This window comes from Varanus komodoensis, unplaced genomic scaffold (genome assembly GCF_004798865.1).
Source record: "Varanus komodoensis strain SLA01 unplaced genomic scaffold, ASM479886v1 scaffold9, whole genome shotgun sequence".
Taxonomy (NCBI): domain Eukaryota; kingdom Metazoa; phylum Chordata; class Lepidosauria; order Squamata; family Varanidae; genus Varanus; species Varanus komodoensis.
The window spans coordinates 30338172-30352155 of record NW_025336598.1 but is presented as its reverse complement, the minus strand read 5'-3'; the positions used below and the strand labels follow the sequence as shown (position 1 = coordinate 30352155).

The following is a 13984-nucleotide window of genomic DNA, read 5'->3' as shown; positions in this document are numbered from 1 at the left end:
TCCCCAGATCATCCTTGTTTCTCTCCTCTTAACCCTTTCCAGCTTTCTGCATCTTAAACTGTGCTGCCCAGACCGGAATGTGGAATTCAGGTTGAGGCCTAACCAGTGCTGATGGGCCTCCAATAGCAAAAGCGGATCAGCACTCCAGATTGCAAACCTGACTTTTAAGGACAGTGAAGGCAAACATGTGACCATCCAACTTTCATCATCCCTGGCCACCAGCTATGCTGGCTAGGATTGAAGATAGCTGCAGTCCATCTGAAGGGCCAGATGTTCCCCATGCCAGCGTCAGAAGGAGAGCAACTCCATGCACCACATCCACCAGCAGTACCTCCATGAGTTTTTGGGGTACTAGCCCTCATCCAGACCATTTCTGATCATATATACCAGTTCAGTATTAGAATTAGAAATGGTCATCCAGGTAGGAGTGAAACCATGAAAACACCAGGGTTGTTGTGTTGTGATGACACAACAAACAGTGTCATCATGTTTATTGATGACACTGTATCAATGCTTGTCGATACAGTGTCATCAACAAACATTGTGTTTAGTAGTGTAACATGGCATAAAGACAAATTCTGGTCCCAAGAACCTTATAATGTAACACCAAGACTAATTATTATTTACAGTATTTTAAGATATCAAGTTTCGAGCCTTGGCAGAACCTAGATACTTGCAATGTTTATTAGGACTGGATTCAAACATGCTTCATTTGTTACAGATTGAGAGGGTGATAACTTGTGTAAGAAGTGTTGGCAGGCTCTGGTTCCTGGTCTCCCTGAGGTTTTGATACCAGGCTGGGTGATAAATTCGGACAAGCCTCGGCTTCCATTTCATTTCCTTTGCTGAAATCCTGTTAAGCTGTGGAATGGGGAGCTCGGTTAACCACCCTTTTCAAGTTTTGCTGAACCTTTTTCTGCTTTCTTCCCTCCCCCTTCAAAACACCCTTGCAAGATGGGCTGAAAAGGCCATCTAACACAAACAATCTGCTGGAATATCAGCTCTACTGCTCCTCCTGCCCTGCAATGGATGACTGGAAGCCCCCACTGGGGGTGCAATGAATAGTCCCCCTGGTTTGCTGAAGGGTATCTCTGCATGCAAGACAGTTTTGGTTCAGGTACCACTTGCTAGACCAGGATCCACCTGTGTTCACTGGATGTGCAGGAAATACAAATCTATCAGAATAGATGCAGTGGTCCTTGGGGATTTGAATGCCTATTCAAATTTCCATCACCACCCACATTCTGGTGCATCTTTGTGAATTGTGGCCTTAAGTTGCTACTAGAAAGCATCCAAAAATCATCTTAGAGCCTTCTTCTCCAATATCAGCTTACCCATAAAAACTGCACAGAACTTGCCACTACTCCAAAAGGAGGTGTGTAAGACAAGCGCAGCCATTTGCTGCCAGGATCAATTAGGATGCAATTCTGTGCATGCTCACTTGGGAGAAAACCCTACTGGACTTTCTCCTGAGTAAGCATACATAGGATTGTGCTGTTTACACCTTTACAGATACCTAACAATGCCACAGTTCAATATGAACTTTACTACTGTGAGAATGAGGGCAGTTACTATGGTAAGCTCTGTTTTAAAATAGACCATGCCTATGTTTATAGGTAATACTATGATGAGTCAATGAACTTCCTTTAATGTTTAAATCTATATCTGATAACTGCATAAGCCATGGTTATATCTGCATAAAAATTTAAAGTACTTTTTGTCTTTTGCAGGAATATGCTATATTAAAATGCTTCACTTTTCCACTGAAATTCTACATGATGTGCATAATGTGTATAACTGTAGAGCAGAGATTATCTACACAAAGAATCCTACTTATAACAGAAAGACACTATGAAAATCAAGACGCACCCAATGAAATAATCTCCAACCGATGAAAGCTGATGTTACAGTACTAATCTTTAAGAAACCAAAGGTCTCTCTGCTTCCGCACCTTAATTCACAGATCTTTCTCTAAATCAGGAGTGAACAACCTGCACCCCTCAAGTTAATTTCATTCATCCCTCTGCCTAATTTCAAAAGCACTCTGCCTGCAGTCAGATCAGGTGCACGACTAGATCCCTCTGTCGTTCCCCTGGCAGCCCACTGGGCTACAAAGAAGATGGAAAAAGAGGAGAGTGGGAGGGGCAAAGAGAAGAAAAAAGGGGCTACCTCTCACTTTTGGCTTGACTCACCCACTTTCCCACTGCCAGCTGCAGCCCTGCTGCCCCTGACATGTGCTCCCCCAAAACAAATTACTCATGAAGGAATATGGCACTTGACAGGAAAAGGTTGCACACCCCTGCTTTAAACGGAGGGGAAGATAAGATCTATTCCAGCTCAACAGACTGAGTAAAATGGAGGCCTCAGTCCAGGAGCGCCTAATCCCAAGCTGTAACTATAGCAGTGTGTCTGTGATTTCACACCGGCCCACTGAGCACCTTCTCTCCACAGCCAGAATGAAGCCCGTGCTACAGGGGGAAATCATATTAGTCAGCTATGCAGAAGGGATAAATAATTTAGTGAATCACTAATGAGGGAAGGATAACCCATTAGCTGCAGCCACTTCCCTTTCCATCTACTTCCTTCGGTCAGTGAGATCTCCCGTCTGAGCCACATGGAAATCTGAACACTTCTTTCAGGTCACACGTTTAAGATATATGGATCTCCTACAACCGCATCACAATGCAAGGAGTTTAGTTAGAAGAAAGACTGTCAACGCATCGGGACATTTCCCTAAGTATGGACTTGTTGCGGGAATATCATTTGAACCATAACAATCTTCAACGTATTTGGAAAATGTGGAAAAGCTACAGAATCCTCAGAAGCACAACAAATTTCCCATCCTAGAATGGGCACTTAATCTGAAAGGGGTCGCATGACACTAAATTATCATGATGGATAGAGAAGCAATCCCAAAGTCAGTAGAAATAATCAATGTGAAATACTAGAGAAATGGGGAATAAACAAAAATAAATTGTGCCTTAGAAACTGGAATGTATCTTTGTGCTATCTATTGCCTTAATTCATTATTTCAGGGGGTTATTACAAAGATTTCAAAGTATTATCAAAACACAGAGCCTGAAGTCCTCCCCTCTTTTCTCTATGAGCCTCTATTTGTCAATGCCTGGCAAACTGAAGTATCCACATCATTTGAGTTTTGGAAACAGCAGCCCATAGGAAGCAGTTCTGGTCACTGAAGTCTCACTCAAGAATCCTGAAAGAACAGGGGAAGAGATGGTTCACCAAGAGTCTAAACGAGAAGAGGCTAATAGGTTAATGGGATGCTGTGCATGCACATTTCTTTCTTTGATTGCAGCCAAATGGTTGGAGAGGGAAATACAACAGAGCTTTTGAAAGCAAGAAGACAACTGCAGCAGCTTATTAAATAAGCTGTTTTGGATAGCAGTTTCTTTAAAAGATCAAATTAAATTAAACTAGGAGCCAGAAACCAAAGGATGTATTTTTGGACTGTTGTCAGAAGAAAGAGTATTAGCTGACATATGACATTAAAATAAGGCTCCCTCTCTATTTGTTAAAGGGCTCGGAGAAATCAAAACATAAGAAGAGGCCTGCTGGCTCAGGCCAAGGGCACATCTAGTCTAGCATTCACAGTGGCCACGCTCTTGAAGTGTTCAAGGTCAGCACAGTCTTAACATGTGACCACACAGGGGATAATGAAGAAAAGATGGAGAAAGGTTGCCCACAGCACAGCCATTACCCAAGGACTTGCTCATTTTTGCAGCCAGTGCAATTACCTTTAAGCATGTTTCCTTAATTATTTATGATTCAAAAGGCTTACTTCACTTAACTTGCGTCTCTTCCACCTAAGTGACTGGTGGAAGGAACTATTGGCAAAACTTCCCCAAGTCACTCTGACATGATCACTCCTGATATTGGAAACCCATAATGAGGAAGAGGGGGTAGGGGAGACGAGAGCATCAGAGCGCACTGCAGGCTTGCTTCTGATTAATTCCTGGAAATAAAAACCTAACACTTTTGGTAAGGTGCTCAAACCCGAGAGCCAAATCTTACTAAAAGATACAGCCAAAGATATTTTCATAATACATCCTCTTCTTCCAATGTACTGGGATGGCGGGGGGCATGTTTTAATACAACAATAGAGGTAACCTCAGAACAGAAAAAGTCACAGGACTCACTCAGTCACTCTTTCACTCTCCTGCCCCAATCCTTCAGGATTGTTTTTTTGGTCTGAGAATGGCTCTCTTGTCAGAGAATGGCACCCTCTTTTCAGTTTAGTGAACCGAGACTGGTTATCAGCAAGCAGCAACTTGCAACAGGAAATTAACTTTTGATTCCAGTGTCCCAGTGTGAGGAAAGAAAACTACCTGTGCCTTCTATCTCTGGTTTCTTACAGACAATATAAAGAAGCAGCCAAGGATGCATTCTTTTAAGCAATGGAGAGGATAATAAAGAGAGCCACAGATGGTTTGAAAGAACCGCTAGAAGGCTGAATAAAAGGTTGTTGTTATGAAGACAAGATGGTGTCAGCCTGTTGCCAATCAGAGCATTCTGGATGTCATCTGTAGCAGGAATGGGAAACTTCTGGACTTCAGTACCCATCATCCCCAGCAAATGGCCTAGGCACTGGGCATTCTGATTTAGCAATATGTGGAAGGCTAGAAGTTCTCCATACCTGATATACAGAGATGAGACAGAAAATCTGCATCTACCAGCAGGTATGGTACATCTGTCAGATTCCCAAATACAAGCCTCAGACCTTGATGAACCTGTCTCAGGTTTCCAGCTGGAAAGGTCTCTCCCTCAGCACTGCAATGACTGGAAACCAGGATTTTGTCAAGTAGTACTGCAGAGTAGGCACTATATACTGCCCCTCCCCAGCATGTATAGGTCTTGACCGAGACTGAACTGGCAGAGTCGCCTTACCTGGGTGTTCACAACCAGTAAATTTATCATTTGCAATTCAGCTTGCTAATGTACTGTGGACAGCAATTGGATTGGCTACAACTACTGTTGGCAGTCTCAAAACAACCACTTTGCATCTCAGAAATGTGTAAGAGAACAAAGCTCACACTCCTCTCATCCTTAAACGCCTCCAGCACGCCACGGACTTTGCAAGGCAAAGAAAGCTCTTTCCGCCTCCCTGATCTTCCATGTGAGCCAAAATGTGGGGCACCATCCTTTGGCTGAATACACACAGAAAGACCGGGCGGAAGAAAAACTTTCTCTAGCCAATTAATAAGGTCTATCTTCCTGTATACCTGATTCTCCCTTTTCACTCCCACTCCCACAATACATCATGCAAGTGGATAGTGGACACAGATAACAACTAGAACTGGTCCTTGTCCGTGTTGCCTTTGCTGACTGATGCGCTGCCTGTATCAGGTAGGTGCAATGGTTTAGATCCACTGTTTTATTGCACCAGAAGCTGCAGCACCTACTCTACCTTTTGCAATGCTCTACTGAGTTCCCCAAGTTTCTGGAGATTTGGGGGGTGGGGGTAGGGGGAGACTGCAGAAAGGGGGGGGGAATCAATGAAGTGCCCCTCTAGCATTCCACTAGTGGCAACACTCTCATTGGGCCAAAAGCCTTCCAACCCAACCCTACTTTTACTTTGATTCCAACTCTTATTTCTTGAATTTTTAGATTAAAGACATTTGTTTATTTAGTTGTCTATATACCACCCCATTCCCATAAACTCTGGGTAGTTTAAAAGAGATTAAATCAACAGTAGTTAAAATGTCAATTAAAAACAAGCATGTTAAATAAGACTAATATAGAAACTAATCTAGGAAGATACATCTTAACTCCCTCTTGTAGGTAGTGGTCTGGGATATCAGACATCTCTCTCCTGTCTGGCCATTCCAAAGTTTAAGGCCAACCACTGAAAAAGTTATCTTGGTAGTTGACGTTAATCTTAGAGAGGCAAGCTTCAGAAGTTTATCCCCCAGAGGACTTTACTAGGTAAGGTGGAATATAGGGGCAAAGGCACTCCTGAAGGTATTTTGGACTCAAGCCATTAAGGATTTTAAAGGCGACTGTCAACACCCTTTACATGGAAACGTACTGGCAGCCAGTTCAAAGACTTCTGCATCAGCAGCATACGGTCTCTCCACGATGACCCAGAGACCAACCTGGCTGCCATATTTTGTACCAGCTGCAGTATCCAGAGCAAGCACAATGGTAGCCCTCAAAGTTCCCACTGTGTGTACCACTTTTTTCAGGTCACTCTCCTCCAGGGACATAGGTGGCGAATCAGCCAAAGCTGATAACAGACATTCTTGACCATGGCTGTTATCTTTGCTGAGATCTGAAGGGCCAGGTCAAGCGGCACCCTCAAACTGCAAACATGGTCTTTCAGGGGGAGTGTGACCCCATCTAGAACTGGTCGACACTCCCCTCGTCCTGGACTCTGAAGCTTAACTCAGAATGTGTCTCACCTACTGCCTGGCTATGATTCCAGAGATGTGCAGCCCCAAGTCCCCCAGCCGCCACTGAAAAAACAAGGTGGTGTAATGCTCATCAGAGTGGACTGGAGGCTAGTGCCTCCCCACAACTCCAAACCAGCCCGACTGCGGCTTCACTGCTGCTAGTAGCAGGTCAGAGTGGCTGGTGCAGCGCAGCTGGAGAATCAGCTCAACCTCATACACGGCACCCCTAGTAACTGATGCCATCTGCCTCTCCAGGGAGTGGCATCGCACCTGCGTGAAACACAGTGGAATGCTGTGCTGATGTTACCTTACCTGATGCCTTAGGTACGTTCTGGCCAAAGTGATTGGGTATGTCATAGAAGGCAGGCCTGGATAGGCTGGTACACCGAGGCAACAAGCTTGGTGTCCTTTCCAAGGCAGCCAACCCTAAGCCACCTACGAGGTACCAGGCATATAGAATGGCTGGGTCCACACAAGCCAGGGTGGCTCCTTCTCCCCAGCTTCGTGTGTGCTTGACAAGTACTGTGCACTTTGCCTAGATACCCTTGAGGAGTGCATCGTGCCGTGAGGTCTGAACTCAATGAGAGGAGCAGCAGGGGCTGGCTTTGCAACCACCCTAGGACCTGACAACAACCCGTGCATTTTGGGTTGATTTGGGATCCCACCAGCACTCTGCACCCCGCTGGATTTGCATGACATGGCAAGCTGGGCACCGTGAGCGTAATTAGGCAAATCACAGAGCCCACATGCAGCATGGCTTGCAAAAAGGAGTTCCTGCAACTTCTTTTCCCAGTAATCATACAAACATGGGCAACACAGTGATGCAGCATAGAGTAAAATGGTAAGAAGAACAAGCCTGTGATTCTAAAAGGCACATACAGTGACCTAAAAGATTTGTGCATGAACCTGTCAGTGAGCGTTGGTCAATGTTCACAACTGCAATCATGTCGTTTTAAAAATATATTTTTACTCTCATAACGTGCAAAGAAGCTCTCTGTCCTCTATCAAAGACACCCATGTAGTCATAAAAGATAAAGCCCACAGCAGGGGCATGTGAGCACCCTAATCCCATTAAGGGGCTAATATCACAAGTACATATCCAGAAGAAGAGACTGCAGATGGGGCCTTGCCACCACCTACACTGATCCTGCAGAGCCGCAGGGCTGCAAACCAGATGGCCCACGAAAAGTCAGGCCCATCAACGCCGACTTGTTGCCCTTTCCCTGCACGATGACAACAGCAGAAATATTTTCAATCACAAAACAACACCATTTGTTCCATGCTAAGGAACCGCACTTCAAATCAGATGTTTCGGTACTTTTTGTAACGTATGATGCAGATCTTTCTACCAACTATATTTCAATAAACAGTAAACTCTTAAAACGGGTATTTGCAAACAGTGCCATGTAACTGCTTGTGACTCAGCAGTTCCAATAGTGCAAGCCTTGGTTGCATCACGTCAAAGGAACTCTGTGTCTAATACAGATCCAAATTGAATAAAAGGATTATGCCTGCTTCTCGAAAGGGCAGCAGCAACCCTCTTCTTGTGGGTATTGCATCCTGTCAACAGAAGTCAGAAAAGGAAGAATCTTTGAGAAGAATGTTAAGGAAGGCCAAGCAATAAGAAGAAAGTAAAGTATACTTAGTGATATTTGGGGAAAAGAGAGGAGAATAAAAAGGAAACATTAGTAGGCAAGTACCTGTTTTTATAGATTCTCCTTGGTTTTGGGAGTCACAAAGCATACATTACCATTTTTAATAGCCAGCTTACAATCACAGTTATGGACAAACACGTACATACAGGCACCTTAGCTGTTTCTCTATTTAAAAATATTACCATGGTTGGCCCTAATACATGGCAAGGTACCTATAGCCCTCCAGCTGTTGTTGGACTCCAACTCCCATCAGCCCAATCAGCATGGTCAATGGTCAGTGATGATGGAAATAGCACTCCAGCAACAGCTGGAGGGCAACAGGTTCCTCACTTTTGCCCCAACAGCTTTTAATTAAAAGTAGATATATTGTAAGCCAATGTTAACATCCTTGCATAATGCTTAACACATGGGAAGAGAAATTGTGTGAATTAGCCAACAAATTAATGTGGGGAGATTTCTAGATCATTTATAATAATCAAACTGTGGCAGCCAAATGTTTCATTTTTTACTGGCAGAGATGATTGTATCTGCCACCTCCCCTCATGTTTCCATGTCCCCTCAGAGGTTGTGTTGCCATTCCCAGTTTCTAAGGGCTTTAGTCATGAAGATATGATCAATATTGCAATTACTTCCATGGTGTCCTCGCCTGAGGCTGCTGAAATAAACCAGGTCCCTTTAAGAGAGAAAGGAACAATCAACAAGAAGGCGGGTCTAATCAGAATAAACAAGGCCAAAATTGTATTTAAGATTCAGTCTTAATCTAGTGCTTGCCTAAGTCACATACAGGCAAGCTTGTCTGGCTGCCAGCCCAGAGAGCATTTGGAGCTCTCCGTGGTGCTGCTGCTGCTGCTGCACTCCCAAAACCTGATTCCTGCTTGGTCACAGTCCCCTGGCCATGCCTTGCCCAAGTCCTTGCTTGAACAAGGCTTTGTAGCATCCTGTATTAGGCTCCATTGCAGCTGGGCTCACTAGCAGGGACAGCACAGAAAGTAGCCATTTATCCCACCAATAATCACCTTTACCAGACTCTTTATTCAAGACACATAATCAACAAAACCCAGCGGTTTTGACCCTCTGAGTTGTCATCCTACATATTCTTACTTGGAAATACACCTGCATAAACCATTCCAAAACTTTGCTTTTGAATACCCATGCCTATGATCAAGTTAACCAACTGCTATGGCCACAGCAGCTAGAAGAAATGCACTGTATAGTGTGGTAGTCTGTCCTCTTGATGCTACTGAATACTGGATGATCATGCAAAGAATAATTAGCCTATTCGGGTAATATCCTAGTTCTCAACTTATCCTTCCTCCATAGGAGCAGCCTGTCCTGACTACCATGCTATCCTGAAATTGCCAGACCGGCTATTATACCATATAGTGAGGCATATTAAGTGTTGTAAGCCGCCCCGAGGCTTCGGCGAATGGGGCGGCATAAAAATGTTTTAATAAATAAATAAATATTATAAGCCACCTAGGAAGGCCTCGGCAGTTATAAGTGGCCTATAAATATGTATATAAATAAATAAAATAAATAAATTTCAGTCTAGCATGAAGGATATCATTGTGACCTTCAAATTTTTGAGGGGTACTGCAAAAGCCACGAATTGTTCCACATGAAACTCCAGAAAGAATACTCATATCGGGGACAACTCTTCAACTGATGTGTACATTACCTCAAATTTTTGCAATGTGATTCTGTGCTATGCACAAAGAAACAGGAACACTGGAAGCTACCTTAGAATCAAACCACTGTCCACACAGCCCAGTAATGTTGATGCTGACTGACCACTACTTTCCAGGGAAGGATTAACTGGTTGCTCTACCGGGGTATTGAACCTGGGACCTTTCTGGATGCTAGTCTTTGCCAAGACAGGGTTCTGGCGATTGTTATCTGGTGCATCTCTATTCAGAAAGGGATTATGTTTTGAATGCAAAATATATTCTCATTGTCATTCAGGAACATGCCTTCTTACCTTCTGGTCAATATGCTTTTGCTATTGCTAGATAAATGTGGAGACATGAAGTAGGCAACATCTCAAGTGGCTCACTAGGCAGAAACTCACCAATATCTTATTGATACTTTCTTTTTCATTTAAGATGGCTATATGCTGCTTTTTAGAGAAAATGACGTTCAATGCAGTTTCCAAAACTTGATATAAACTCAACAGCAAAACAACAAATTTAGCAGCAAAATGTACCATGAATAAAAACCAGCTGTTGGCTTTGAAGAGCTGTTCAAAAGATTGGGTCATACAAAAGATTATAACAAAAGCCACAATAATAAAATAACAAGTCACAACCTGAGCAAACGGAAATTCAATACTCCCAACAAAGCAGTTTTAAGCAGGTCAAATAGCCATATTAGATGCATCACTCCACTTAATGGCAATGGGAAGTTGGGAATGGGGTCTCCATTCAGTATGGATCCAAGATAGGAGGATCCAAGATAGGAGGCCAAAATTGGTCAGGAGGAGCCAAGATAGGCAAGTCTGACAATCCACCATTATCAAAAGGAAAAAGAACAATATGCAATTAACTCTCCTGTCCTCAACATCAATCCGTATGAGTAAGCAACAGTGAGCGCCCTTTTGAAGGTCCTCTAGTCTGGAAGCTTGTGGTGTACTCATAGGAAGACAGGAAGATCACCTTAAAAGATATGGCACATTTACTGCTAGCGTCTGTAGGAAAGACTCACGATAAGCAAATTTAGACAGGAAGAAACATGTGATGTGGGCCAAAAGGAGGAGCTCCTCAAATCAAACGATCTGAAACTGAGCCAACTTAGAGCCCAATCCTATATATGCTTATTCAAAAAAGAAATCTCACTGAGTTCAATAGAACAAAGTAAGGCTATATTGTTATGGACTCAGTTCTACTGTCTTTCTGTTCCATGGGCTTTTAATACCATATTATATGGGTTGTGGATCACAATGAAAGAGACTGAGAAGTCCATCCAGTACATGATCCCTTTCACTTTGTTCCTTGTGAAAAGTTTGGTGTTTTGTGTAAGGGCAGCCACGGAGGGTCAGACCAATGGCTTATCAAGTCCAGCATTCTGTTCCCACAGTGATTGACCAGATGCCCATGGGAAGCCACATACACAACGTGAAAGGAAGAGCCTCGGCCACTGCCATTCTCTAGCAAGTGGCATTCAGAGGCATAATGCCTCTAAACAACCATCAGGACTAGTTGCCATTGTTTAAATATATGATATATGAGGTGATATTCTGTTTGTTAGTTGACCACACAACTTCAATGAGAACACACAAAACCTTGCACAAACATCCAGATCTGTGGGTGGAGGAAGGATTTGCTACCTTGGCTGCAATTCTTACCCTTTCTCTGTATCCCACAGCAAAATCTCTGTATTAGCATGGGGACCTGTGTATGTAGGCGCAGGCTGTATGTACCTTGCTATGCCTAAAGCTCCTTTGCAAACATCCCCCCCCCCTCCATATGCAACAGCAGTTCTCCATCACAGGCACACTGATACCGATGCAGAATTAACGTTACCTTGCATAGGTACAATCCTATGCATGTTTAGGTGGAAAAGGTCCTACAGATCCCAGCATTAACCAGCCAGTATGTTTAGGACTTTTCCCCATCTAAACATTCATGGGATTGCACTTTCACTGTGCAATCCTGTGCCTGAGTTGCATAAGTTTACTGCCAAAGAAGCGGGTGCAGACAGTAACCTTTAAAGACTGAGGAACAGATGATGTGCAGTAATTATGGTAGCAAAGCAAAAGCCACTTGCTCTGAAGAAATCTAGCCCACCCAAAATGCAGTCAGGCACGCTGGAAGTGAGAAGAACCCAAACAGCAACCATCCGTAGGACTAGCTAAAAGTTGTGTGTGTGTTTTCAAGTTCACCAAAACTCTTGTTCAGGTTGGCTGTTAAGCCACGGAAGGGGATGCAGGAGAGAAAAAGAAAAAAAAAAACAATGATGAGCACGCATGTTTGGAATACTAAAAGTGTAAAGATCTGAGTGTCTTTTTCACTTGAAATACAGAAAACTTTGTTCTTGTTTTTAAAACAGGTAAACAGGAAGCGCTTATAACTCACTGGCACAGTGGGGTGTGTACCTGTGTGTCTATGTGTGTGTGAGGGATTGATGAGAAGCACAGAGCCCGTCCCTCTCCTCATGAGCCGCTGTCGTTCCTGTCTGTGTCACGAGAGGTCTTCCAGGAAACATGGTCACCAGTGCTTAGCAACGAATGGAAAAGAAAGGATGCGGGGGGGGGGATGCTCCACCTATCCCTAAATCTCTCTCTCTCTCTCTCTCTCTCTCTCCAGTACAACAGATGCAGGTGAGGGAGGGGGGACTTTCACAACACGTTTTGAAGTAAGCAACTTAGTAGGGATTTCAAAGAATCGGGGCAGCTTGGGCTTTAGAGAGCGCAAAATAAGCTGGGATGAATCTCAGATGGAAACCAGTGAGCAAAACTCGAGACGCAGGGGCGGCTGCTCAGGGTCGGGTCCAAGGGGCTGTGCTCAGCGTCGTTCGAGCTTAAGCCCCTCTCATCGGAATGGGCGTGCCCAAGGGAGACTGACACCGCCGGAACCCCAAGGCGATTCATCCACCAGGCGTGGACGGGGCCACATCATTCCAAGTGCCCGTTAGCCGCCCAAAATTGGGGGGTGGGGGGTGCCCCGGAGCCAAAGGCCAGGGGGCTGTCAGTTGTGCGAGGGGCACAAGTAGTAGCTAAGAGCGAGCAGAGCCCTGCCTCGTTCCGAGCCACGAGGAAAACAGGAAAGGGGAAAGAGGGAGAGAAGAGAGAGGAAGAGCGCGAGAGAGACACTTACTTGTTTCCATGCCCTGAAGGTGGAGTTTTCAGCACAGCTACAAGTGAAGGCTCCCTTCCCACTGCTGGTCTCTCCCTTTTTTGGTCACCACCTGCAGGCTGTCTTTCTTTTCCTGCCTTTTCTCTCCCTCAGCCACTTTTCTCTTTCCAGTTACTCCCTAGCTGGAGGGAAAAATCAAAAGTGCAGTTACAACTACGGCTTGCTTCCAGCAAAGCCCACTCCGGGAAGAGACAGAGCGCAGCACCAGGGATTAAAAACAACTGCGCGCCTGCCTTGCTGGCGGCGGCGGCGGCGGCGGCGGCGCCCTTTCCTTTGGCCACGTGAGCCAAGAGCGGCCCCGCCCGGGCTCTGGGGACCAAGGCAGCCCTGGGCGACGGAGAGCCGGAGGAGGCGGCGGCGGCGGCGGCGGAGGCAACGGAGGGGGGCGGTCGCCCTGGCAGGGCGCGGCTCTGCTGGCCGGGGGCGGGGGGGGGAGGCGGCCTCCAGCGCCGTGTCCAGTGGCGGGGAGAGCAGCACCTGCGCTCCCTGCTCGACGAGCCCCGGGGGTGGCTGATGCAGACGAAGAGCAGGAGACGGGGCGAGCGAGTGCGCGGGGAGGACCGGCTGAGGACGGACCGGGGCCGTCGGCGGCGGGCATCTCCGGGAACAGGAGGCTGCAAGAAGGAGGGGTCATCTTGGGGGGGGGGGACCCGCACTTGAAGTGGGGTGAGGGAAACAGCTGCGCCGCGAAAGAAGCGACGGCTAAATAGACCCGAGGGGAATGTCGAGGCGTAAAGGCGCCTGCTGAGAGCGATCAGAGCAGCTCGGATGCTTTCCAGGGTGAGCCAAAGGAAGCAGAATGGGTCGCTCTTGTTTGGTCATAGTACTTTCAAGGTGAAGGCGGTATTGTGGATTAGGGTGTTCCCTACTTCCAAGCCCCCCCCCCCGCTTCTATAATGCTACACAAGTTCTCTCTTGATCACTGTAATTGCTCCAAACTTTCGCTGACTTTCCGATGGCTTCAGCATTCTCATCCACCACCTGCTCCTCATCTTGCCTCTCTCTCCCCCGAATGTGCCCCCTTCGCATTCTTCCGGTCTTTGTGGACACAGAGTTTAAGGCAGCACTT

General features: G+C 45.6%; 1 protein-coding gene across 1 annotated transcript in view; it reads right to left on the bottom strand.

Annotated features, from left to right (window-relative positions):
• The window catches only part of LOC123017117 (sodium channel protein type 2 subunit alpha-like), a 92539-nt gene extending 79548 nt beyond the window's left edge, over positions 1-12991 (bottom strand). The window contains exon 1 of the mRNA XM_044418256.1: positions 12877-12991. The gene's annotated coding sequence lies outside the window, so the exon portion shown is untranslated. The remainder of the gene's footprint in view (positions 1-12876) is intronic.
• Positions 12992-13984: the final 993 nt, after the last annotated feature.